This window comes from Sminthopsis crassicaudata, chromosome 2 (genome assembly GCF_048593235.1).
Source record: "Sminthopsis crassicaudata isolate SCR6 chromosome 2, ASM4859323v1, whole genome shotgun sequence".
Lineage (NCBI taxonomy): Eukaryota > Metazoa > Chordata > Mammalia > Dasyuromorphia > Dasyuridae > Sminthopsis > Sminthopsis crassicaudata.
In genome coordinates, this window is record NC_133618.1 from 361,284,337 (window position 1) to 361,312,332 (window position 27,996).

General features: G+C 34.9%; 1 protein-coding gene across 5 annotated transcripts in view; it reads left to right on the forward strand.

Moving 5' to 3' along the window:
• The window catches only part of FSTL4 (follistatin like 4), an 816,112-nt gene that overhangs the window by 253,981 nt on the left and 534,135 nt on the right, over positions 1-27,996 (forward strand). The gene's annotated exons all lie outside the window — the stretch shown is intronic.

The following is a 27,996-nucleotide window of genomic DNA, read 5'->3' on the forward strand; positions in this document are numbered from 1 at the left end:
TATTAATTGATGATTTAGCTCCAGTTTCTAGCCTCTATGAAAAGGGCTGCCACAAACATTTTTGCACATGTAGGTCTCTTTCCTTCCTTAAAGATCTCTTTGGGTTATAATCCCAGTAGAAAAACTACTGGGTCAAAGATCACGCACAATTTGATAACTTTTTGAGCATAGTTCCAAATTACTCTTCAGAATGGTTGGATCTATTCATAGTACCAACAATGTATGTGTCCCAGTTTTCCCACATCCCCTCCAACATTCATCATTATCTTTTCCTGTCATCTTAACCAATATTACAAGTGTGTAGTGGTATCTCAGAGTTGTCTTAATTTATATTTCTCTGATCAATAGTGATTTAGAACACCTTTTCATGTGGCTACAAATAATTTCAGTTTCTTCATCTGAAAATTGTCTGCTCATATTCTTTGACCATTTATCAGTTGGAGAATGGCTTGAACTATTATAAATTTGAGTCAATTCTCTATATATTTTGGAAATGAGGCATTTATCAGATCTTTTGAATGTAAAAAATGTTTTCCCAGTTTATTGCTTCCTTTCTAATCTTGTCTGCATTAGTTTTATTTGTACAAAACCCTTTTAACTTTATACAATCAAAATTATCTATTTTGTGATCAATTATGATCTCTATTTCATCTTTGGTCACAAATTCTTTTCTCCTCCACAGATCTGAGAGGTAAACTATCCTATGTTATTCTGATTTATTTACAATATCATTCTTTATGCCTAGATCATGAACCCATTTTGACCTTATCTTGGTATACAGTGTTAAGTGTGGTTCAATGCCAAGTTTCTGTCATACTTTCCAAGTTTCCCAGCAGTTTTTGTCAAATAGTGAATTTTTATCCCCAAAAATGTGGCCTTTGGGTTTGTCAAATACTAGATTGTTATAGTCATTGATTATTTTGTTCTGTGAACCTAATTTAGTCCACTGATCAACTTCTCTATTTCTTAACCAAATAGTTCTGATGATCGCTGTTTTATAATATACTTTTAGATTTGGTTCAGCTAATCCACCTTCATTTGCTTGTCTCTTCATTAATTCCCTTGAAATTATTGACCTTTTGTTCTTCCAGATGAATTTTCTTGTTATTTTTTCTAGTTTAGTAAAATAGTTTCTTGGGAGTTTGATTGGTATAGAACTAAATAAATAATTAGTTTAGGGAGTATTGTCATCTTTTTTATATTTACTGGAGCTATCCATAAGCACTTGATATTTTTCCAATTGCTTAGATCTGACTTTATTTGTGTATAAAGTATTTTGTAGTTTTGCTTATATATTACCTGACTTTGCCTTGGCAGGTAAATTCCCAAATGTTTTATATTATCAACAGTTATTTTAAATGGAATTTCTCTTTGTATCTCTTGTTGTTAGATTTTATTAGTGATGCATAAGAATGCTGATGATTTGTGTGGATTTATTTTGTATTCTGCAACTTTGCTAAAGTTGTGGATTATTTTTTAGTTGATTCTCTGGGGCTTTCCAAGTATACCGTCATATCATCTGCAAAGAGTGATAATTTTGTTTCTTCACTACCTACTCTAATTCCTTTAAACTCGTTTTCATCTCTTATTGCCAAAACTAGCATTTTTTTTCTTTTTTTGAGGTGGGGGGTGTATCTGTTTTTATTTCTGTTCTTTCCATTTTTGGTTTTCTTTCTTTTTCTTTTTATTTATTTTTTATTAATTTTATAATTATAACATTTTTGACAGTACATATGCATGGGTAATTTTTTACCACATTATCCCTTGCATTCCCTTGTGTTCCAAATTTTCCCCTCCTTCCCTCCATCCCCTCCCCTAGATGGTAGGCATTCTCATACATGTTAAACATATTATAGTATATCCTAGATATAATTTTTGTGTGCAGAACCGAATTTTTTTGTTGTTGTTGTTGCACAGTAAGAATTGGATTCAGAAGGCAAAAATAACCTGGGAATGCAGTGTTCCTTCTCTGGGTGTAACTGATTCTGTCCATCATTGATCAATTGGATCTGAATTAGATCTTCTCTTTGTTGAGTCCACTTCCATCAGAATACATCCTCATACTGTTGTTGTTGAAGTATATAATGATCTCCTGGTTCTACTCATTTCACTTAGCATCAGTTCATGTAAGTCTCTCCAAGCCTCTCTGTATTCATCCTGCTGGTTATTTCTTACAGAACAATAATATTCCATAACATTCATATACCATAGTTTACCCACTCATTCTCCAATTGCTGGGCATCTATTCATTTTCCAGTTTCTAGCCACTACAAAAAGGGCTGCCACAAACATTTTGGCACATACAAGTCCCTTTCCCTTTTTTAGTATTTCTTTGGAATATAAGCCCAGTAGTAGTACGGCTGGGTCAAAGGGTATGCACAGTTTGATAACTTTTTGGGCATAATTCCAGATTGCTCTCCAGAATGATTGGATCCTTTCACAACTCCACCAACAATGCATCAGTGTCCCAGTTTTCCCACACCCCCTCCAACATTCATCATTATTTGTTCCTGTCATCTTAGCCAATCTGACAGGTGTGTAGTGGTATCTCAGAGTTGTCTTAATTTGTATTTCTCTGATCAACAGTGATTTGGAACACTCTTTCATATGAGTGGAAATAGTTTCAATTTCATCATCTGAAAATTGTCTGTTCATATCCTTTGATCATTTATCATTTGGAGAATGGCATAATTTCTTATAAATTAGAGTCAGTTCTGTATATATTTTGGAAATGAGGCCTTTATCAGAACCTTTACGTGTGAAAATGTTTTCCCAGTTTGTTACTTCCCTTCTAATCTTATTTGCATTAGTTTTGTTTGTACAAAAGCTTTTTAATTTGATGGAATTGGATGATTTTTTTTAGAACCTCTTGTTCATTATTTAAGAGAAGCACTAGGAGATTACATAACGATCGTCTGATGAAAGTAAAGATGAAAACTTAGAATGCCCAAGTATCCAGTTTTTTACTTTTATTGACAATACTATAAGCATTATGTTGTATACCCATGAATTTGTGCTTGGAAAGTGAAGCAAGATTAGTTGATAGTGAGTGACATGACAACTCAGAATAAATGACAAACATCCAAGATGCCCTAGGTTAATGTGGATTTCCTAGGATAATCCTCATTTCACAAGCATCACTTCTCCCTTTTGGGAAGAAATAGGTTTTGGTCTAATTGAACAGGGAAATGTCATAGGAGTCTCTCTTTGGAACCTCTTATACAAGATTGAGAAATATACCCTGGAATAATCATATCATTTTCTATGTAGATTATTTTTGTATGTATATTATTGTATGTAGATAATATATTAATGGAACAATACAATTAAAATTCATTAATGGGTCTTGTTTAATCTACGGAGTCTGACCCTGTCACATTCAACTATTTTATCCGTGTTTTCAACAAAGAATGAAGTATATAATTATCAAATTTACTGGGGGACATCAATCTGGAAATAGTAGCTGTGACACTGGATGGCGGATTTGGATTGCAAAATATATACAGAAACCAGAATAGTATTCTGAGTAAGAAGACATTCTATAAGAGCTTGTTAAGAAAATATAACTGCAGTATTTATTTTTGGTGATCTATGCTAAACAAGAATTTAACATTTTCATAGTCAAGTTGATGTGTTGAGGTTAATTTCAAGTTAATTGAATTTTGAAATGGATTACTCTTTTAAAAAATCATCCAATTTATTTTAATAGCCTTTGTTCATCCTTGAATAAGAAATGCAGGCCATCAATTAATGCTACAAGATATCTACCATCTGTGCAACAGAATCAGAGCAGGAAATGGAGCAGTTGTTAGATGTAAAATAGGGAAAATCAGTTCTTTTGAACTAACTGTATAATTCAAACTTAATCTTTAGGCAATTGGATTTTTGTCCTGGCAACAAAATCAGTAACTTCTTTGAAAGTATTTATGTTAGGAAAAAGATACTAAATGTAGTTTGGATCTGTATGAGTCACATAAAATAGTGTACTTTGAATTAGAAGATGGCAGGTTCTATTCCTGAAACTACCACAAACTGTGTGCCCTCAACAAACCCTTTCCCTCTCTGGACCTGTTAAATCATGTTTAGTATAAAGGTTGTAATACATTATTATATTTCTGAATTCTGAATTTATATTCTAAATCTCCATTCCTATTCTAGCTAAAATTTCAGTTTCAGGTTCTACCAATTGCTTAGTTATATAGTCATGTTCAATAACCATTAATTAATCACTTTTTGTGTTCTTTACATTTTATTATTTGCTAGAACTATAAAGGCAGAAGAATACTTGCTGTCCTTGAGAAATAATATGATGATACTAATAATTAAACAGTGATATTTACTCACTATAATGACTTTACCTCTCTACACATTATTTTATCCTGTCTTGAGATCTGTTCCCCCTCTTACCTCATAACTTTGTTGTGGTTTTTTTCTGATTCTTGCAAGTGATCAGGATGATAAAATTTTTGATGTTATAAAATATTGTTTACCAGCGCTTGTATTGATCTGGTTTGGGATACCTATATCGACTCTGGCTTTAAATGCAACCAGACTTTTTTTTTCATGCTTAATCATGATGAATGAAGGCAGACAAAAAACCCATCATTCCAAGGTCAATAGGGAAAGGCAATTGAAGAACTTCAATAAAAATAGATGCCTAAGAACATGCAAGTAAAAAAATTGCAATTTTGCAATTATAAATATAGAAGAGTTATTAGGACTGAATAGATGTGTATCAATACCTCTTGGTATATCTTCCTTCTAAAAGGGACAGTGTTGCCTAGATAAAAGAAAATTCCAATTTTGTTATATCCATAACTCATCCCATTCACATATACAGTGAAAGATGATCGCTGCATCAATGTCAAACTAGAGTATTATATATATATAGTATTTACTCCCTAGATTTCACTTTCCTCATTTTTTATCAGTGATACCATCTTGAGAAAGAACTTGGATACATGCTGTTCTCTCCTTCCACTCTACCTTTCTCTCAGAGGAAATGTAACAAGGATTTTCAAATATCTCTCCAAGAAGTTGGAAGTATTTCAGAACAATCTGAGTTACAATGTGCCTTCAGCTGGGCAGCCTTGGGCCAGTCACTTAAAATTTCTCTCAGGAAGAATACTTTATCTGTAAGTAAAGTATAACACTCAGGAGTATTGTTGGGATACCATGACACAATATTTGCAAAGCATACTGCAAACCATAAAGTGCTAGCTACATCATGAATGAAGGCAGACCAAAAAACCATCAACCTAAGGTCAATAGGGAAAGGCAATTGAAGAACTTCAATAAAAATAGATGCCTAAGAGTCTGAGTTAGTATAAATAAAGCCTGTATTCAGCTATTATTTTTTTTAATTTTATAATCATAACATTTTTTTACAGTACATATGCATAGGTATTTTTTTTTTTTACAATATTGTCCCTTGTACTGCCTTCTGTTCTGAATTTTTCCCCTCCTTCCCTCCACCCCCTCCCCTAGATGGCAGGCATTCCCATACATATTAAATATCTTATAGTATATCCTAGGTACAATATATTTGTGCAGAACCGAATTTTGTTATTGTTGTTGCAAAGGAAGAATTGTATTCAGAAGGTAAAAATAATCGGGGAAGAAAAACAAAAAAAATGCTCACAGTTTACCCTCATTTGCCAGTGTTCCTTTTCTGGGTGTAGCTGATTCTGTCCATCATTGATCAATTGGAATTGGATTAGCTCTTCTCTATGTTGAAGATACCCAATTCCATCAGAATACATCCTCATACAGCATTGTTGTTGAAGTGTACAGCGATCTTCTGGTTCTGTTCATTTCACTCAGCATCAGTTCATGTAAGTCTCTTCAAGCCTCTCTGTATTCATCCTGCTGGTCATTTCTTACAGAACAATAATATTCCATAACATTCATATTCCATAATTTACCCAACCATTCTCCGATTGATGGGCATCCATTCATTTTCCAGTTTCTAGCCACTATAAAAAGGACTGCCACAAACATTTTGGCATATACAGGTCCCTTTCCCTTCTTTAGTATTTCCTTGGGATGTAAGCCCAGTAGTGGCACTGCTGGATCAAAGGGTATGCACAGTTTGATAACATTTTGGGCATAGTTCCAAATTGCTCTCCAGAATGGTTGGATTCTTTCACAACTCCACCAACAATGCATCAGTGTCCCAGTTTTCCCACAGCCCCTCCAACATTCATCATTATTTGTTCCTGTCATCTTAGCCAATCTGACAGGTGTATAGTGGTACCTCAGAGTTGTCTTAATTTGCATTTCTCTGATCAATAGTGATTTGGAACATGCTTTCATATGAGTGGAAATAGTTTCAATTTCATCATCTGAAAAATGTCTGTTCATATCCTTTGACCATTTATCAATTGGAGAATGGCTTGATTTCTTATAAATTAAAGTCAATTATCTGTATATTTTGGAGATGAGGCCTTTATCAGAACCTTTAAGTGTGAAAATATTTTCCCAGTTTGTTACTTCCCTTCTAATCTTATTTGCATTAGTTTTGTTAGTACAAAAGCTTTTTAATTTGTGATCAATAATGATCTCTAGTTCTCCTTTGGACACAAATTCCTTCCTCCTCCACAAGTCTGAGAGGTAAACTACCCTATGTTCCTCTAATTTATTTATGATTTCGTTCTTTATGCCTAAATCTTGGGCCCATTTTGATCTTATCTTAGTATGTGGTGTTAAACATGGGTCCATGCCTAGTCTCTGCCATCAGCTATTATTTCTTAATACTTCTCTGTAGTATTCTTGTTGGGTTTTCTGGAGGTCTTTGGAGCAGCCTTCATTTCAGTTCAGTAATCATCACAAGAATCACCACAGGTGTTCAAGACCAAAAGTCTTTATTGGCTACTTCTCCTGGTGCTCAGCTAGCTTTCTTGTGACCTTCTGAGGAAATTTGGTTTCAGTGGAGAAAATGCAGGAGGACAAATCTGACACCATGGGGCATGAGATGGGATGAATGAATTTGTCTCTCATTCCCCCAGGAAAGCCTGACCAAACATGGAATGGATCTCTCTCCTTGAATTTGAGAGCTTGAGCTCCTTTGTCCTTCTCTGGCTCTCTCAATCTGGCTGAGGCTCCCAGATTATATGTTCTACACTGAGTACAAACCAATCATCACTAGGAAACCATTTAGCATCATACTAAACTAGATAACCATTGTCTCATCAATTCTACTGACTTAACATCTTGTAAGAATCCTTGTTTCAGAGTTCTGGCCCATAACAATTCTCAGATTCAGTTTTCTCATCAACAAAATAAAAGGATTAAGAGATTTCTGATAATAGTAATTATTATTATTTAAAAGGAACTTTATATTCTAAGCACTTTGTCAAATGTTTTGCCACTGTTATTTCAGCAATACAATATTTTTAAATAGTTTTTATTTCCAGATATCTGCATGGGCAATTTTACAATATTGACAATTGCCAAACCATTTGTTCCAATTTTTCCCATCCTTCCCCCCCACCCTGGCCCCAGATGGCAGGTCGACCAATACATGCTTAAATATGTTAAGAGTATAAATTAAATGCAATATGTGTACATGACCAAACAGTTGTTTTGCTGAACAAAAAGAATCGGACTTTGAAATAGTGTACAATTAGCCTGTGAAGGAAATCCAAAATGCAGGTGGACAAAATTAGAGGGATTGGGAATTCTATGTAGTGGTTCATAGTCATCTCCCAGAGTTCTTTCACTATATGTAGCTGGTAGAGTTCATTATTGCTCTATTGGAACTGATTTGATTCATCTCATTGTTGGAGAGGGCCATGTCCATCAGAATTGATCATCATATAGCATTGTCGTTGAAGTATATAATGATCTCCTGGTCCTGCTCATTTCACTCAGCATCAGTTCATGTAAGTCTCTCTAGGCCTTTCTGAAATCATCCTGTTGGTCATTTCTTACAGAACAATAATATTCCCTAATATTAATATACCACAATTTATTCAGCCATTCTCCAATTGATGGCCATCCACGTAGTTTCCAGTTTCTGGCCAGTACAAAGAGGACTGCCACAAACATTCTTGTACATACAGGTCCCTTTCCCTTCTTTAAGATCTTTTTGGGATACAAACCCAGTAGCAGCACTGCTGGGTCAAAGGGTATGCATAGTTTGATAATTTTTTGAGCATAGTTGCAAATTGCTCTCCAGAATGGCTGGATGTATTCACAGTTCCACCAACAATATATCGGTGTCTCTGTTTTCCCACATCCCCTCCAACATTCTGCATTACCTTTCCCTGTCTTTCTAGCCAATCAGACAGGTGTGTCTCAGAGTTGTCTTAATTTGCATTTCTCTGATTATTAATGATTTGGAGCATCTTTTCATATGACTAGAAATAGTTTCAATGTCTTTATCCGAGAATTGTCTGTTCATATCTTTTGACCATTTATCAATTGGAGATTGGCTTGATTTCTTATATATTAGAGTCAATTCTCTATATATTTTGGAAATGAGGCCTTTATCTGAATCTTTGACTGTAAAAATGTTTTCCCAGTTTATCAGCAATACAATATTTAGGGAGCTCCATAGTGTCATTCAGCTGTTGTCATGTAAGTTTGCAACTGTGTTAGCCATTCTCTTTCAGTTTTTCCTTAATGATGTCCTATTCTCAAACTGGCTCATTTTTCCTCTCTTCAAATATATTTTTTCATGTTTGTCCTATTTTTGTAGAATGAATTTAGATAACTACTATGATCATTTTTCTGCTTCTTCACTAAACTGATACTAGTAACTAACTTGATTATTTGCATAAACAAAACCATTTCTGAACTTATCCTTATAATATAATAAAAAATGGACATTAAGATTGACCATAGTGTCCAGGCTTCCATTTCATAATATTCAATTGCTCAGTTTTATTTCTGCAAATGTCTGAAATGATCCCCAAATCATTTAAATAACTCTTTTCTGCCAAAAGAATCCCAAAAGAATCATATCCCAGTGCTTTTTTCCTCCACCATACAGTTCTCCCTTACTTATTTAGCACTATGTAGAATAGATGATTCAAGCTCAGTTGAGTTATGAGAACATGATATTTGAAGAGAAAGATACAGATTTTCAGGGGTATATTGTTTAGAAACCAAATTCTATTCTTTAGTACTATGTGGAAAAGAATAATGAGAGTAAATTGAAAATATCTGGATTCTGAATATCTCTTATAAGTTGTGGGATTTGAGGCTTGTTCTTTCACTATTTTCAGGCTCAATTTTATAATTTCTACTTTAGCAATAATTATACTTTCCCTATTATCTATACATTCTAACAATATTATAAGGATCAAATAAAAATATCATATGATTAATTCCTATTACTTCTTTTTGGCCTAAATGTAAATACAGTATTGCAAATGTGACCTGTCCTCAAATAAACTTTAAATTGTTGAAGTGTGTCATTAATGCCTTAACATTTTTCAGATTCATGTCTCTATCCAATGTTCTTTCAATCCTCACCAATGTATTACTCTAAGTCTACTCATGTCATATTTAATTATTGATTAAACATAATCATCACATTCTCCAACATGATCATAAATCATTTGGTGTATAACAAAGACTTTACAATTAAATTGTTCTTATTATTGCAAATTAGTTCTTGCTAGATTAGTTGCTGTTTTATAATCTTTACATTCTATCTGTGTTTTCCATCCCTTTATAACTTACATCTCTGTACATCTACATCCATATAAACTCTGCTTTTCTAATGGATGAGATCATGTGCAATTTCATCTGAGAAGCCTTTCTTCATCTTCCTAGTTATTAGTCTTCTCTACTGAAATTATAACTCACATGTATAATTTATATACACATAGGAAACTGTGAGGTTCTTGAAGCCAAGAATTACTATTTGTTTTGATTTTTTATATACCTTCATACTTTATTATAAATACTTCTTGCTTTCTCACTGAGGTATTCAACTCATTATTCTTGTATAATGTGCATTCTTTTCTATAATTGAAGTATCTTATTTGTAATCCAAAATGTCTGTGAATCACATCTTCCTTTTTATTTTCTCAGCCAGCCAATCTGATCTTTACTCTTGTATTTTTGGACCACTTATGTTCTTTAGCTCCAGGTGATCTTTAATCAATTGTCATGTTTTATTAAGTGTTGCCTTCAGTTTATCTTTCTGTCCTTGCCATGGGTTGCACCACTGTCTAGGCCTCCATTTGCCTTAAATAATGTCCAAGCAGTACATGTCAGAATTTTTCCTTTAGAACCTTGCAAAAAAATGGCATTTTAGAATATAGCTATATGTTCTTTAAAAAAAATGTATTCTTCATTTTAACAGCAGTTGGAATGTGGAGAGAATGCCTGTATCTAACAACTACAACCATGAAGAGGCATTTATTTAGACAGACAGAATAATTTTCACAGTGCCCCTTGCTTTGGAATTAAATGTGTGCAGTTGTTGCAATCCTCTAAAGAAATCATACTGGAATTGGTAAATAATATGTGAAGATGTAATTTTCTACATTTTTATATTTGAGATCTGGAATTTTAAAAGTACAAATAATAGTCTCCAATTTTTAATGCACATTTAACATATTATGTTAGTAATTTCTCATCATAGCACTTCCTAGGGTCTTTTCTTCTTTTATATTACTTAGAAAGAAGAACCTTAAGAGCAATTTTTGGGGTCAAAGATGATTATGGTGATTAGGTAGAAAGATAGTCAGCCACTGTCTCGTAGCATTCAGCCATCTTCTGAGTTAGATTTTTAGAACCATGTTTTCTCTTCTCCATCTCATAACAGCATCCATTATAAGGTGTTAATGGGAAGGATATGGTATAGTCACAGATATAGAGAAATGTGTATTCTTTATATGTGTGTTAAAATAGAAGAATTTCTTTGAATTTTGTATTTATTTTTCTGTATATTTACTTGTTTTCTCATTATAAGTTGGAAAATCCTTGAAGGTAGAGACTGCTTCAGTTTATTCTTTATATTCTAAATATTTAACATAATTCATGCAATGAAATAAGCTCTTAATATGCATTTCTTGAAATTTTTTCAGTACAAGATAGGACCTGGAAATCCATTATTCTTTTATTTTTAGTAAAATTTTAATTCTTAATTATATGTAATTTTCACATTTATTTTTTGAAATTTTGAGTTCCAAAGTCTTTTTCTCTTCTCTCTGTTCTGATTCCCTCCTCCCTGACATAGTAAATAGTGATATAGGTTATACATATTCAATCATGCCAAACATATTTTCATATTAGTCATGTTATGAAAGAAGAAACAGATCTCTCTCAAAAAAATGAAAAAAAAGTGAAAAGTCGTATGGTTTGATCTGTATTTGGGCTCCATCATTTCTTTCAGTAGATATGGGGAGTGTTTTCCATCATCCTGTGGGATTTTCTTGGATCACTATATTGCTGAGAATAACTGAATTACAGTTGATCATCATGCAATATTGCTGTTACTATGTACCCTGTTCTCCTGGTTCTGCTCACTTCACTCTGCATCAGTTCCATTATATCCACAATGTTACAACTTTTTCAGCTGTTCTCCAATTAATGGGTATCCTCTCAATTTCTAATTGTTTGCCATTGGCAAAAAGGTGCTGTATTTTTGTACAAATAAATCATTTTTTCCATGTTTTAAATCTCTTTAGGATATAGATTTAGTGGTTGATTACTAGACTGAAGGCTATGCATGGTTTATAGTCCTTTGGGCATAATTCCATATTGCTCTCCAGAATTGTTAAATCAGTTCACAACTTCATCAATCATCATTAGTGTCTCAATTTTCTTATCCTTTACAAAATTTATCATTTTCCTTTTCTGTCATATTAACCAATTGGATAGATGTGAGGTGGTACCTCAGAGTTGTTTCATTTATATTTCTCTTATCAATAATGATTTACAGCATTTTTCCATATGACTAACCCTAACCCTAACCCTAACCCTAAATGTGCGCTTTTATTTGTTCATCTGAAAACTGCCTGTTCACTGTTCATTGACTATTTATCAAGTGGGAAATGATTTATATTCTTATTAATTTGATTCAGTTCTTTATATATTTGACTTGAACTCAATGGAATGACACAAAGAACAGAGGAAATTTGAGCAGGTCTTTGGGTACATAGAAGATTTTTACAAATCATAACTTAAAGATGGAAGAGATCTTAAGAGAATAGTCTAAATACCCCATTTTACAGATAAGAAAACTGAGGTCCAAATATATGAAGAAACTTACCTAAGATCATAGAAATAGTAAGTTTTTGAACTAGGATTTGAAACCAGGTCCTCAGAGTATCAATTCATCTTTGTTATAAGGTTATTGGGTGGGTTCTGTGTGTAGACCTATGATATTATCAGTAATAGACAACTTTCTTTTAAGTAATGCTGATCAGCTACTATTCTCTACTTTTAAATTTTATAAATATTGACTTTGTAACCTGAGAATTGAATTCACCTTTGTCACTTTGCTCATATATGTCAGAAACAGGACTAAAACTCATCTTGTCCTTACTTCTTAAGGTTAACCCTGTAGCCATTACATGAAAGCTTAGAAAGTTTTCTCCCTTTAAACTCTTAAAATTACTAATATAAAAGTTATGAGTTGAAGTATAAACTTTGTTCAGATTAGAAAAAAGGAGTGATTTTCTGATTTGCAGATACACTACAGAGTATGCAAGACCAAAACAATAGAGCAAACCAGTTCTGCAATTTCCTTCAAACTCTTCCTCCTCACTCCCCCTCCAATGTTAATTGGAAAATCTCTTCTTTTCCAATTTATTTTCCACAGTCAGATTACTTTGGATTCAAATTTTGTTAATGTATTTTCATTACAAAAGTTGTTACAATACTTGTTGTTTATAATTTTTCTTTTTCTTTTGTCCAAGTTTCTTATAGCACACATCCATTTTTCAAACTGTGGTGTTCTGCTACATGTAATTGAGATCAGTGATGAATAGTTAATCAATAATGGGAAAACTAGGATGTGTGAAGTGTGAGGTGAACACAATTAACCTGAAAAGGAAGAAATGGGAATTTATCAGCTAATTGAGTTACATTTGGGTATAATATATGCTTAATGGATTCTACAAGGGTGCTTAGCAGTTTTGACCTCACATAGTAAGAAGTATTACCTAATCAAGAACAGATGATCTGTGTCTTCTCCACTCTGAATGCATCTTTTTTATTGGAATTCTAGAAAAAAATGCCATTTATAGGCAATCAGACTGGTAGTATGAGAAAGAGCTGAGATCCAAACTCAGCTCCTCTAATTTCCAGTTGTCTGCTCATATCTTTATATGATGTTGCTGCTCCTCATGTTCCCTGACTACTTACAAATACTGTATTTTGATTTGGGCAGATTCTGGATTTGTAATAAATTTAAATGTACTCTCTCTGATTTTTCCCTTTCCTGTAATCTAGTAACAATGTTTATTTCACTTATTATTGTTACTACCATGTTATTCACTATCTATCTTTTGACTTTTTGATAGCTGCTTAGCCTAAGTGCCTTTCTATCTTTGAGAGTTTCCATAGATTCCTTAAAATGACCAAGCCTCTATCCTGAAACTTTAAATTGGAGCTGACAATACAGATTATCTTAGATCATCAACTTTTTTTTTTTTTTTCTTGCATCTTGAAGGTATGGCAGAAGGCATTTCCTGCTCCTTCATTTTATACATGAGTTGCAGTGGAAAGAAGAAATATAAAGAAAGTAAACAGAAGAGAAATGAAATAGAGAAAATGAGGTGGGGAGAGAAGCATATTTTCTGGTGACAACTCACCGGAATCTTAGGGAATCTATTCCTTAAATGACAGATATTTAACCCCTCATCAAATATCTAATTTAAAATGTTTTAGCTAGACATAGATTTTTGATCCCATTGAGTATAAGATCTTACTCAGATCCTGTGCTCTAAGACAATTCTTTCACCCTCCCATAACCTTAAAACTTGGTCAACTTCTTGGGAAATTAGAAGGATTTCAAAAGTTTGATAGCAGGTATATGTGACTTATTTTTATATTATGACTGTCCTCTAGTCACCCACTCGAATACATTTCACTGCAGGTTGTCAGCTGAAGTTGGATCTACAATCCAAACCAATTTCTCATTTGATATATTATCACAAGAGTTCACACACACACACACACACACACACACACACACACACACACACACACACAGATTCTGGACTACAGATCCTGGTCTTAAATATAACTAACTAACCTTCCTCCAGTAACTGATCTAACACATCATTTTAAACTCATTTCTTTCTCTTCCCTGTTTATAGACTTATTTTTCCTGCTTATACTAGTCTACTAACTTCTGAGGTATCTTAGTTTTGGACACTTCTTTTCTATACACATAGAAGCAATATATTCTATACATATTATATTTTCCCCACTGACTGTTTTTTTTTTTTTTTTTTTTTTTTTTTTTTTTTTTACTACAACCCTAGTTCTCAATCCAAACTCTTTCCTTTACTCTGATGAGGTTTGGCATCAAATTGATGTAATGTGATTTTGTGGTTCCCTGATTTTAGGGGGGCTTCTGGCAATCTATCTAATTCCAAAGCCTTCTGGCTTTGCTTCCTCCTTCTCTCCTCCCTCCCCCCAAACTAGGAATGCTATAGTTCTGACAATCTGCCTGATTCTGGAAACCACACCTCAATTCATTGCTGACTAATAATCTAGTCAATGAAAACCAAATTCCTTCCTACCTGTGAGCCATAGAATTAGCATATCAATGCTAAAAAGCTGGATAGATGTGTCTGCTTGTTTCTCTTTCTCTGCTGAATTCTCTTTGATTTGAGCCTACTTTTGTAATAGCTTTACTTAAAATAAATTTTGCCCCTTGACTAGGAGATGGGTTCAAGCCTGCAAATTCTTTTGAAACACTTTGTGACCCTGGTCTGGGATCCTAAAATTTTTGGGTCCCCTTTCCCAACCTCTGCAAAATGATGGGTTTGGACACCAAATGATGAGGTTTGGGGTGACAATTCCTAGTTTGAATATGAGGTACATTGTGAAGAATTCACAATGGCATTCTCTTTGCAAAAAGGTACCTTTACCTTTATAAGAAGAGGTTACAGACAAAATGAAGAGGTAAAATAGGCATCAGAAATGATGAATATGAAATGCTATCAAGAGAGCATAGAGATAATAAGGAAAGGGATTTTTAACAATTAACAATGGAAAAACACATTTTCCAGTAGAACTTACAGTTAACCAGGAGAAAGGGAATAGCCATGAGATGAGAGAATGACATTTATAAGCAGGCTAAATCCATAGAGGAGTTTAGCATGTTAAAAGAATTACTTAGGAATAACAAAAAGAAAGACACCATAAGTAATGGGGGTTAGAGGAAAGACACCATGAAGCATAATGGGAAAATCCAAAAGAGATTCCTCAAAGATAGCATAGGCCATGGGAAGATTTACAGGAGAAATTTAAGGATTTGATAGTATAATTTGGCTTTTTGATTATATACAGTTAGGTGGGAGTTTCCTAAAATCTCTAAAGGGATGGGACTATAAAGCTGAGCTGTTTCCCCTTAGTGCCTTTCTCTCTCTCTTCTCAGAGAGTATTATCATTTACCAATACTTCAGGTTTCTTTGCCAAGACCACTTACTTACTCAGGGCCTCATTGTGTGTGATGGGTGCTAGACCCCCTTTCCCAAATTAACTAATTGGAGACATCTTCAGGCACAAAGAGAAAGCATTTATTTAGTTCCTGCAGGAAGAAGCCCAGAAACACATCTGGGAGCCATCCCAACTCCCACCATGTATGTGTTCATGGAACCTGACCAGTTTCCAGCTTGTCTGATATTTAAAAAGCAAAAGACCCAAGCCTTTTCATTGGATAGACTAAAAAGATGTAACCATCTTTGACCAATGTTGTCTGCTTCCTGTGGGTCACATCACTTCCTGTGGGTCACCTCACTTTTTGAGGGTCTGATTTTAGCGATCATGTGACTCCCTGCAACCGAAGGTCCAAGATCTGAGAATAGGGATCATGTGACTTAGTCTCAAACTGAGAAAACTTCATTCAATCAGTCCCATTCATCATCAACCCTACTTTCAGATGTCTATAATAATGTTTATCAGAGGCTGTCTTCGCTTCTTTACTACAATGTCTAGAACATTATAATTCCAGTTTTATTTAAGAGTGTTTTATTTAAGTGATGTTCCCAGGCTTCTTGAATAACCCTTAATACTCAATGGAAGTTTGTTCCATTGAATAAGAATCTGTGTAACCTTATGATTTGTCAGACACTTGTCCTTTCACTTACATTCTTAAGCTTGATCCAAGATCAGATCAAAATTTTAATTCCACTATTTTAACTTTCAAAAACCTAGCATTATCTTTATATTATGACTTTTTGAAGGAAAAGCAATAGGTGACCCAGTTAGTACTTCTATTCTGTGGGATATCAGGTATGAAACAAAGGAAAAGTTTTCCTAAGTATTTCACTTCCCAATGAGTTGTGCATGGTACTTAATCCTATATCTTTTAGGTGGAAAGGGGGAGGCAGAAGTCTAAAATGAATGCTAGACTCACTACCTTTTTCATTATAGTGTGTTTGAAATGCTAGGGAGGTGCTTATAAAAAATAGTTTTCACAACCTAATTTGAATATAAATGATACCTCCTTTGGTTCCCATCAAAAGTTCCTCTAGGCCATATGTTCCTTTTGTTTTAACCAGAAAGGAAATATAGAGAGGAGAAAAAAAAAAACAAAAAAAACTGTATTGAATAATTTTAAAGTTAATAGATAACTTGTAGAAAAACAAAGAATCCTTGAAATTGAAAGTCCCTTCAGCTCTCCATGATTCTTTGGAAACTGGCCACTGGGGCAAAAACTTTGTAAACAGCTGTACTTGATTAGCTAGAGTGTTCATGTTGAATAATTACAACTCTCATAAGAATTTCTTTGTCATAACCCTATATCCTTCATTAGAAAGGAATCACTTTATCTGATTTCAACTCATTAGTTGGCCAAATCCTTTTGTGAATTTTGTCCCTCAGTGACCTTAAGTGTCAAAGAGAATTAAATTATTTGGAGTATTAATTTTCTTCTAACTCTAGATAAAATATCGTTATGGGCCAGAACTCTGAACTTGAAACAAAAGATTCTTACAAGGTACTAAGTCAGTGGAATTGATAGAGACAATAGTTATCTAATTTAGCATGGTTTGGAATGATTGATTTAATCCTACAAAGGAGATACTATGGGCCAGAATTTGAAACAAGGTACTAAGTGAAATTGAGGAGACAATGGTTAAATCTAGTTTAGCATTGATTTAATCCTACAACAAATAATGGTTTCCTAGTGATATAATGATTGGTTTGTACTCAGGGCAAAGCATATAATCTAGAAACCTCAGCCAGGGAGATTCAGAGACATTTGGAGAGAAGGCAAAGGGCTGGCAGCAGGAGCGTAAGCTCTTAGAACCACAGGGAGAAATTCAATTTGATCTTCAATCTTCCTGGTGGCTGGCCTGGACTCCTGCACTTCTCCTACTAAGATTAAAGCCAGAATGAAAGGCTCTCCAGAAAATTGTCCAGCCCTAGGAAGGAGATAATAAAGGATGTTGACTATAAGAAAGCTAACTGGGCCCCAAGGGAAGGAGACAAAACTTTAAAGAGACAATAAAAGATTTGGACTTTAATACCTGGCTGTACTTGTGGGCGATTACTGAACTGAAACAAAAGCTGCTCCCAAAGACCTCAAGAAAACCTCAACAGAGAACATTACATTTTAGAGAGAACATTACAGAGTATTCCACACAACTTGTATAAAATAATGGTGCTTCCAACCTTTTCTGAAGTCTCTTACTCTTTCATTTAGATTATAATCCTATTTGCCAGTGTTGGGCTTCAAGATTATTTTCTTTATCTCTGAAACACATTCACAACTCATTCCCAAGAAAGTTTTCTATTATTATTTTTTTCTAAAATAATCTTCAAGTTTTCTTAAAATGGAAGTTTTCTTAAAATGGGGAAATTCTTGTCTTATGTGTCCAAAGAAGAACTGGAACACATAATTGAACATCAAATAGATAATTTTGATTATATTAAGTTAAAAAGTTTTTGTACAAATAAAACTAATGCAGACAAGGTTAGAAGGAAAGTAATAAATTGAGAAAACATTTTTACATTTAAAGGTTCTAATAAAGGCCTCATTTCTAAAATATATAAAAATTGACTTAAATTTATAAGAATTCAACAGAAAAATTTTAGATGAGGAAATTAAAACCATTTATATTCATATAAAAAGGTGCTCTAAATCACTATTGACCAGAGAAATGCAAATTAGAACAACTCTGAGATACCACTACATTTCAGATTGGCTAAGATGACAGGAAAATATAATGACAAATGTTGTAGAGGATGTGGGAAAACTGAGATACATACATTGTTGGTGGAACTGTGAACAGATCCAGTCATTCTAGAGAGCAATTTGGAACTATGTTCAAAAAGTTATCAAACTGTGCATACCCTTTGATCCAGCAGTGTTACTACTGGGATTATATCCCAAAGAGATCTTAAAGGAAGTGCAAAAATGTTTGTGGCTGCTCTTTTTGTAGTGGCAAGAAACTGGAAACTGAATGGATGCCCATCAGTTGGAGAATGGCTGAATAAGTTACGGTATATGAATGTTATGGAATATTATTGTTCTATAAGAAATGATCAGGCGAATGACTTTAGAGAGGTCTGGAGAGACTTACATGAATTGATACTAAATGAAATGAGCAGAACCATTACACACAGCAACATCAATATTATACAACTATCAATTCTGATGAACGTGATTCTTTCCAACAATGAGAAGATTGATGCCAGTTCCAATGATCTTGTGATAAAGAGAGCTATCTACACTCAGAGAGAGGACTATGGGAACTGAGTGTGGATCACAACATGACATTCTCTCTCTTTACGTTGTTGTTCACTTTCATTTTTGTTCTCTTACTCATTTTTTTAATCTGATTTTTCTTGTGCAGCAAGAGAATTGTATAAATATGTTTACACATATTGGATTTAACATATATTTTAACATGTATAACATATATTGGATTGCTTGCCATTTAGGGGAGAGGAAAATCTGAAAAATTTTCTGTGCTTATGTTTTGAAAATAAAAAGAAAGAGAAAGAGAATTATTGTCTTAAAGAATAGTTTTGATTATGTTACTGCTACACTTTATAACTTCAAGTGACTCCCTATTACTCTTGGTATCAAAAAACAAATCCCTTGTAAAGTCCTTCACAACCTCTACTTATTTTAAAATACAGCCTTATTACTAGTTCCTCCATTTTATGTGCTCTGTTGTATAGCTCAATTGGCATTTTTACAATTCCTCCCAGATGATAGGCCATCCTTTATCTTTGAGCCGTTTTTTTACTCATTCTCCACCTTTGTCTGAAAAGCATTGACTCTTCATCTTGACCCCTTTAAACCTTGTGTTATTTTAAATCTTTCTAGATAGTCCATTTATTATATGTATTTATTTATTTGTTTCTTTCTCTGTGTTTCTCTTTCTCTTATCTTTCTGTCACTTTTTTGGGATTATCTCACTATACTTACCCATATTTTCCCTAATTTTAAAATATTTTGCATATATTTATTAGTGGAGCAACATTGATATCCCATTCACATTAAATCACATTTTTGAGGAGAAAAACACCCCAACAAGTGTTGTGGGTTTGGTGAAAGAATTCACATGCTCAGTTTCCAAGTTAAGAAGCAAAGATTTATTATATTGCTTGGCATCAGGCTAAAGTTCCAAAAGCCTTTAGCAAAGGTAATTTTAGCTAACAGGCAGAACCAAGGAGTTAACTTTATGGTAAAGAGAGACAAAGATTAGGTTGACATGCTAATATTATGGTTTAGAGGTACAATTGGGGAGTAGAAGGAGTGGGGTAGTTCCCTTCATTTTCTACAGCTTCCTGACCAACAGAATTAATATTAAATTACTATGATTGGTCAGCATTGTTTGTGCCACTCTCAAGGCTGGCTAATCTTAGGGTTTCTCAGGCCTTACCACTTTCTCACACATCTTCAATATATTCAAGTAAGATAATAACACTTCTTTTTCCAAGAGGAGCATGATATCAGACAGGTGATGCTATGACATGTAAGTGAATTGGATTTAAGTGAGGGAGGGCTGGGCAAGGTCTTCTGTCTCACTTTCCCCTCCAGGGTCATCTGGGTCCAGAGGCAAGATATAGATCAGGATGACTAGAGATGGTCCTGCATAAAATGGGAGACCTTGGCCTTTAATTAAAAGTCTATGAGTATCTAGAGTATATAGAACTTGTAAACATTTTTTTAATTTATCAGATCCATTGTGTGAGAATTTTTGTCATCGGATCAGAAATGTTTATGAAACTGATGAGATCAGCTTTTGGGAGTAGAGCCAAGATAGGAAAGTAAAGCCAGAAAGCAGCTTGACCTTTCCTTGAAAGGGCATTTAAAGCTACCTCCTGCAAAAAACAAGGGGACCCTGTATTCAAAGCTAAGGGTCAGAGATGCCCAGGAAGGTTGGGACATTGCTCTCTTTACCCCAGGAGCAGAGCTCAATAATAAAAATTTAAAAAAGAGGAAATACCAAGATATAAGGAAAGAAAATAAGCAAAAATAGAAAAGAATCTTGACCATAGAAAGCTACTATAGTGACAAGGAAGACTAAAATACCAACTCAGATGAGCATAAATGGCCAGGGTGAAAATCTTAAAAAGTAATATGAATGGGTCAAAAGCCCAAAGAAGCTTCTTGGAAGTGCTTATAAAAGACTTTAAAAGGCAAATCGAGATAGAAGAAAAAATGAGAAAAGAAATGACAGATATTCAAGAGAGAGTCAACAGTTTGGAAAAGGAAGGCATTTCCTTAAAAAAATTCAATTGGACAAATACAAAAAAAAAAAAAAAATCCACTGAAGAAAACAATACCTTCAAAAGTAAAATTAAAGAAATGGAAAAAGAGATACAAAAGCTAACTATGACCAAGTGGGATTTTTATCAGGAATGCAGGGCTAGTTCAATACTAGGAAAACTATTACCATAATTGACTATATCAATAACAAAATCAACAGGAATCATATAATAATCTTAGAGAAATTCCATTTGAAATTACTGTAGACAAATAAAATAGACAAAATAAAAATATTTGTGGGCCTATCTTCCAAAGATAAACCCAAGAACTATATGAACACAATTACAAAACACTTCTCACTCAAATAAAGTCAGACCTAAACAATTGGTTAAGTATCAATTGCTCATAGCTAGGATGAGCTACTATAATGAAAATGGCAATTTTACCTAAATTGGTCTACTTGTTCAGTGTTGTACCAATCAAACTGCCAAAAAAGTATTTTAAAGATTTAGAAAATATACTAACAAAATTCATCTGGAAGAACAAAAGATCAAGAATATCAAAGGAATGAATGAATGAAAAGAAAATAGTTGCTTAGCAGTACCAATCCTAAAACTTTATTATAAAGCAATAGTCATCAAAACCTGGCTAAAATTTTTGGTCCTGGGTAAAAAATAGAGTAGGGGAATCAGTGGAATAGATTAGATATATACAACACAATAATCAAATTCTATAGTAATGTTGTATTTTATAAAACCCCAAACTTCAGCTTCTGGAATAAGAATTCACTATTTAACAAAAATTGCTGGGAAAACTGGAAAATAATACAACAGAAACTTGGCATAAATCTACATCTCACACCTCATACCCAAATAATTTCAAAATGGGTACATGATTTGGACATAAAGGATGATACTACAAACAAATTAGGAGAACAAGATGTTAGGTTCTTACTAAGTGCTAAGGTGGTACTTTTACCCCTTTGAACTTCTGGGGAGGAGCTTGCATGTTTAAAAGGAGCAAGTTCATTGGTAGAAGTAATTTTCCCACAAGCCCTTGCATTCTCACACGCCCATTCTCTGGGAGGATAAAAGAAGATACCATTGAGTAAGGAGAGTCGAGTCTGGGCCAGAGTTGGGACTGTGGCCTGCAGGAGGAGTCTGGATTGGGTCAAGGAAAAGACGTCCTGTGAATTCACAAGTCCAGCAATCCCATACTTTTGGAGGGGAAGAAGAAGACGGAGAAAAAAGATTCACAGAGAAAAGAAACCTCCTCCCAGAGAAGGATTACAACTGAGAGACGATCAGGACTTTACATATTGGCGCCCACAACATGGGGCAAGGACTTTTGCTTATCCTGACAAGGACTTATTCTGAGCCCTTCAGAGGAGTTAGCCCCGGACCTTTGCATTTTGGTGCCGAACAGGGACAGACAAGATTCTGATCTCAGTGGAAAAGTCTCTCTGACCTAGAAGTGTGAGTAACAAGAAAACTTTGTTAAACTTTTGTTAAACTTTAACTTTGTTAAAGAGCTAAAGTAGAATTTTAGTGAAATGGGGCAAATGTCTTCTATTCAAGGAAAATGTTTAGAGAGCATTATCAAGGTTATGAAAAGCCAAGGATTGATTATAATTTTGGAGGAGATTACTGAACTTTTAAAAACTGTGCAGGTCATATGTCCTTGTTTTTCTCTGGAAAAGGAATTGGATCCAGATGAGTGGAAATTAGTAGGAGAGCAATTAGGTGAACACTACAATTCCAAACCAAATTTAATTTCCAAAGATACACTTCATACCTACAATTTAATCGAAATGGCTTTAAAAATTGTTAGACTAAAGGAGCTAGAGGGGGAGGATCCAACTAAACTAGGTGAAGAGGATGAATCAGATAACAATGGAGTTAAGTACAATTCTGAACAACAGGAGCATTTCCCATCTCCTCCCTCAATTAGCCCTTCAGGAGTGGAGCAAGAAGGAGGAGGGGAAGGAGTTAAGCAGCGTATGACAAGATTAGGAAAAGCATTGGTTAAAGTTAAGAGAGAAGGACAGGATATAAGTGATTTTATACATGCATATCCTGTGATTAAAGATATTGATTCTGTAGGTCATAAAAGGAGAAAATATGCACCTTTAGATTTGAATAAAATTAAAGATTTGAAAAAAGGATGTACCCTTTATGGGGCTACATCAGCTTATGTTAAAATGTTACTAGATGGTGTGTCTTATGAAGTCCTAACCCCGAATGATTGGAAATCCATAGCAAGGACATGTTTAGAAACTGGAAAAAATCTGTTGTGGCTTGTGGAGTTTCATGAATTATGTAAAATCCAAGTCAGATGCAATTTGGAAATAGGAGTTAACACACAATTCACTTTTGAGCACTTAGCTGGTGAAGGTCGGAATGGAGAGAATTCAGAACAGAGTAATATATGACAATATATGAGCAAATTGCTAAGGCTGCAATAAAAGCTTGGGGTTCCCTCCCCGGACAGAAAGATCAGGGAGAGGCTTTCACTAAAATAGAGCAAGGTCCCAATGAACCTTTTGCGGATTTTGTGGGACGTTTGCAAACTGCTGTCAAAAGAACTATTGGAGAAAATGCAGCTACAGAAATAATGACCAGACATCTGGCTAAGGAAAATGCCAATGAGATTTGCAAAAGAATTATATGGGGATTAGACAAAGATGCTTCTTTAGAAGAGATTATAAGACGATGTGCTACAGTAGGAACAAATGCTTTTTACACCTAGACTATGATGAACATGGAAAGACAGGGTCCCTCTTGGCAAAGGACTTCTAGAGAAATTTGTCGATGTTTCCAATGTGGAAAAATTGGACATCTAAGAACTCACTGCAAATATGGAGATAGAGTGAGAAGGCAGGGTGAGAGAAGACCTAAAACTCCATATCCAAAATGTCACAAGGGTCTCTACTGGGCCTCAGAATGTAGATTGACTCAGGCAAATGAGAAGCGGAGCCCAGCTTCAGCCCCCCAAGTGGGGCATGATGGCAGCCAAGGTTACATCCAGAGAAATTTAAAGACATGATCAATCAGCCAAAAGGCAATCAGATGGAAGAAAGGGATTGAAATCAGGAAAAATAGAGTTGTGTGCAGTAGAGACTACTGAGATACTCCCTGGAGAAGTGAAATCTGTTCCTGTTGAGCCTATGGATCCTTTGCCTCCAGGCACAGTAGGCTTGACCATTTCACCTTCTGAGAGTGCCTACAAAACAGTGTCCATCCATACACTGATGTGGGAAACTGGAGAACGTGTAGCCAATATCCCAGTCACTAACACAGGTAGACAATGTGTGATTTATCAACCAGGAGAAGTAGTAGCATCAGGCTTATTGTTTCGTACCCCTAATAAGCAACCTGGTGACAGTCGCCTAGATTCTGACTCGAATGAACAAAATCCAGGAATATATTGGAGAGCAGCTGTGACAGCTGACCGACCTATGCTTACTATTTATATAAATGGAATACTATTTGAAGGATTGGTAGACATGGGTGCAGATCGTACAGTTAATTAGAGATGCCAATTGGCCCAGTCACTGGCCAAAGATTAAGGCAGACACCTACATGTCTGGGGTAGGAGGATCAATAGTAGCAGAAGTTAGTGCTAGACCTTTCAGATGGATATTTGAAGGTGAAACAGGAGTTTTTACTCCTTTTGTGGTTGAAAAAATCCCCATCAATCTGTGGGGAAGAGACATTTTACAGCAGATAGGATTACAAATAAGCACTTCGGCTTTTTAGACAGGGCTGCTGTTGAAGGCCTACCTGCACTTTCACTGGTTCCTATTCAGTGGAAGACTGATTCACCAGTGTGGGTAGAACAGTGGCCCTTAAGACGTGATAAAATTCAGTCCTTATTAGACATAGGGAATGAACAACTTGACCAAGGACACTTGCAGCCTTCTCTAAGTCCTTGGGATTCCCCAGTATTTGTGGTGAATAAGAAATCTGGGAAATGGAGGATGTTAACTGATCTAAGAAGAGTAAATGAACAGATGGAAACTATGGGAACTCTTCAGCCTGGACTTCCATCTCCTACTCAGTTGCCAAGAGAATGGCCTCTTTGGGTTATAGAAATCAAGAATTGTTTCTATTCTATCCCTCTAGATAAGAAGGATATGAAAATATTTGCTTTTTCAGTGCCTACTGTTAATTTGGCTGAGTGAGCCTTATAAAAGATATGAATGGACAGTTTTGCTACAGGGAATGAAAAACAGCCCTACTATGTGCCAAATGTATGTTGCTGCTACTCTTGTTCCAGTAAGGAAAGCATTTCCAAAAGTAATATTGTTATGTAATATGGATGATATTAAATGATTTCCAAAAATTAATAGGAGATATCCAATGGATGCATCCAGTGTTAGGCTTAACTACCAATCAACTACGACCTCTATATAACATTTTAAGGGGAGACAGTGCTTTAAATTCACCACGCCAGCTTACAAAAGAAGCACAAGAGACTTTGAGAAAAGTTGAACTGGCTTTATCCAATGTAGTTGAAAGAGTCACTCAAAAACCCTTGGAAATATCAGTTTTTGCTACAAAAGAGGCACCCACAGCAGTCCTTCATCAAGGAGACAGTGTGATTGAGTGGGTGAACCTCCCAGCACAACCAGAACAAAGCCTTACTCCTTACCCAGTGCTTGTGGCTAGGATTTTATTAAAAGCATTAAGAGAGTAGTACAATTATCTGGGATAAGTCCTGAAAAAATATACACATTCTATACTAACACACAAATTAATGTATGCTGTGAGACCATCCCAAAATGGCAAATTTTATTGGCCACAGCTCCAAATTTTGCACATGGGTCTCCTTTAAAGATAACCCGGCTACTACATAATTTGCAATGGATTTTTGAAGAAAAGGTTTTTAAGGTTCCTCTTAAAGGACTAACAATCTTTATAGACGCCTCCAAAGAAAATATTTGTGCTGTATACTCTCATGATTTAACCATAAAGAGAGTAGCCAGAACTCCTCGTCCAATATTTTACACACCACTGGAATACCTTTTAATCTGCAAGGTCAGGCAATAGTAGAGACAAGAAACAGAGACATTAAGACACTCCTCCAAAAACAAAAGGGGGAGCCACAGGTAACCCTAGAGAACTTCTAAATTTAATTCTCTATACCATTAATTTTCTAATTTTTGACAAAGATGCACTGGCTCCAGCAGACAGGTTTTATAACCCACCAGAAGGGCAATGTCCAGTGCGAGCAACTCCACTGTCCTTAGATAATCACCAGGTGATGTGATGAATGGAAGGGACCAGATAGGTTAACTGCCTGGGGGAGAGGGTTTGCTTGTATTTCCTCAGAAGGAGAAGGAATCAGATGGGTGCCAATGAGTTGTATTCGCCTTGTCCATCGGAGAGAGATAGAAAAAGAGAAAGACCTTAAAACAAAGGAGAAAATCTAAGAAACATCTGACACTGAAAGAGCATGGCTAATAAGAAGACTGTTAAAGAACTTTAAAACCAGCAGGAATCATTGGATTTCCTAACATAAGATGAGACTAATGGACAATGGATTTATGGACATTTATAAATTCTCAATTTATGATTATTTGATCATGTTATTTGTTACATACTTCTAGCATGTATTATGTTACTACATTACCATGTTACTATGTGTTTATGTAATCTATGTAATTATGTGTAATGCCTATTGATGGATTTATGTTTCAAGGTCATGACCACCCTATGTTCTAAATCAAAAGAAAGGGGGAGATATTAGGTTCTTACTAAGTGCTAAGTCTGTACTTGACAATTCTCTAGTTCTGGCCTTTCCTGGGGAAGAGCTTGCATGCTTAGGAGGAGCAAGTTCATTGGTAGAAGTAATTTTCCCACAAGCCCTTGTGTTCTCACGTGCCCATTCTCTGGGAGGATAAAAGGAGACACCACTGAGCAAGGAGAGAGTGGAGTTTGGGCCAGACTTGGGACTGCGGCCTGGAGGAGGAGTCTGGATTGGGTCAAGGAGAAGAGGTCCTGTGGATTCACAAATCCAGTAATCCCATACTTTTGGAGGGGAAGAAGAGGACAGAGAAAAAGATTCATAGAGAAAAGAAACCTCCTCCCAGAGAAGGATTACAACTGAGAGACTTTATAACAAGGGACAATTTACTTATCAGATTTTTGAAAAAGGGAGGGATTTAAGCCTAAAGAACTAGAGAATATTATGGAAAGGCAAAAAGGACATCATTTAAGTTAAAAAGATTTTGCACAAACAAAACCAACAGAAACAACATTAAAAGGGAAGTACAAAGCTAGGAAAAACATCTTTAAAGCAAGTGTTTTAAAGGTTTAATTTCTAAAATATATAAACAACTGGGTCAAATTTATAAGAATACAAATTATTCCCCAATTGATAAATGGTCAAAGAATATGAAAAGACAATTTTCAGATGACAAAATTAAAGCCATATAGAGTTATGTGAAAAATGTTCTAAATCCCTATTGATTAGAGAAATGCAAATTAAAACAATTCTGAGATACTCCATCACACCTCTCAGATTGGCTAAAATGACATAAAAAGATGATAAATGTTGGAGGGGATGGGGAAAACTGGGACACTAATGCTTTGTCAGTGGATTTTGGAGAGCAATCTGGAACTATGCCCAAAGGGCCATAAAACTGTATATACCTTATATACTTTGCTTTGTGGTAGCAAAGAATTAGAAAATGAGTAAATAGCCATCAATTGGGAAATGGCTGAATAAGTTGTGGCATATGAAGGTAATGGAATATTATTGTTCTACAAAAAAAATGATGAACAAGCTGATTTTAGAAAGGCCTGGAAATATTTACATGACCATGAGTAAAACAAACAGAACCAGGAATAAATTGTACACAGGAATAAACTGTGTGATTATCAAGTCTTTCGACTTGGCTCTTCTTCTCAGCAGTTCAGTGATCCAAAGCAATCCCAATACACTGGACAGCAGGTGCCATCTTGCATCCAGAAAAAAGGACTAAGGAGACTGAATGTGAATCAACACATGTTCACTTTTTTCTTTTTAACTCTCTCCTATGGTTTTTCCCTTTTGCTCTGTTTTTTCTCTTTCAACATGATTTATAAAATAATGTGTATTAAAAATAAATTTACTAGGAAATAAAA